Source organism: Impatiens glandulifera, chromosome 5 (genome assembly GCF_907164915.1).
Source record: "Impatiens glandulifera chromosome 5, dImpGla2.1, whole genome shotgun sequence".
NCBI lineage: Eukaryota > Viridiplantae > Streptophyta > Magnoliopsida > Ericales > Balsaminaceae > Impatiens > Impatiens glandulifera.
Window position 1 is genome coordinate 38,693,732 of NC_061866.1, and position 1,316 is coordinate 38,695,047.

The 1,316-nt window shown below is 29.6% G+C and overlaps 1 non-coding gene across 1 annotated transcript; it reads right to left on the bottom strand.

The window, feature by feature from the left end:
* Window positions 1-964: 964 nt before the first annotated feature.
* Window positions 965-1,037, bottom strand: TRNAA-AGC. The gene has a single exon. It is a non-coding gene; the product is annotated as a tRNA-Ala (tRNA).
* Between the last annotated feature and the right edge of the window lie 279 nt (window positions 1,038-1,316).

Sequence of the window (1,316 nt, forward strand, 5' to 3'; positions counted from 1 at the left end):
GAACAACTCTAGTATTAATATTGATGCATTTTAATATATTTATTAATTATATTTTCAAGTAATTAAGATAAATCATTTAGTCTCATTTATTATGTCTTTGTGAAAATCATAACACATATAATAATGAAAACTAGGAACATGCAAAATCAAAGAAGATTAAGCCTTGAATTACCTCTAAACAGACTAAAAAACCCGTATTTGATTCTCACTAAAATATTCATAATGAAGTGGATGGTCGTGAACAAGGACCATATTGGAGATACCCTCATTATGTGTTCGTGAAAGTCATAACATATATAATCAATGAAAACAAGGAAAATGCAAAATAAAAAAATATTGAGATGTGAGTTACCTCTAAATGGACTAAAAAACTTGTATTTTATTCTCACTAACACATTAAGAATGAAGTGGAGGGTCGTGAAAAAAACCCTATTGGAGATGCGGGGTATCGATTCACGTACATCTCGCATGCTAAGCAAGCGCTCTATCATCTAAGCTACATCCCATACACATTATTCCTAACCTACCAAAAGTGAATATTCATTGAATGGTTTGGTTGGTTGTTTGGAACTCATCATATAGTATTTTCTATCTACCTAATCTTACAAATTACATATGAAGTGGTTTCATTTTCTAGTTTGTTCATTAACAAATCTAGTATTGATCTTGATGCATTTTAATATATTTATTAATTATGTTTTCAAGTAATTAAGTTAAAAAATTTAGTCTCATTCATTATGTCCTTGTGAAAATCATAACACATATAATAATGAAAACTAGAAACATGAAAAATCAAAGAAGATTAAGCCTTGAATTACCTCTAAACAGACTAAAAAACTCGTATTTGATTCTCACTAAAATATTCATAATGAAGTGTAGGGTCGTGAACAAGGACAATATTGGAAGATACACTCATCAAAATGAAAAATTAAAAAATATTGAGGGGTCGTAAAAAAAACCTTATTGGAGATGCGGGGTATCGATCCCCGTACCTCTCGCATGCTAAGCGAGCGCTCTACCATCTGAGCTACATCCCCTTACCCATCATTCAAAGCCTACCAAAAGTGAATATTCCTTGAATGGTTTGGTTGGTTCTTTTGAACTCATCATATAATACTTTCTATGTACCTAATCTTACAAATTACATATAAAGTGGTGTCATTTTCTAGTTTGTTCATGAACAACTCTAGTATTGATCTTGATACATTTTAATATATTTATTAATTATGTTTTCAAGTAATTAAGTTAAAACATTTTAGTCTCATTGAAAATCATAACACATATAATAATGAAAACTAGGAACATGCAAAATTAAA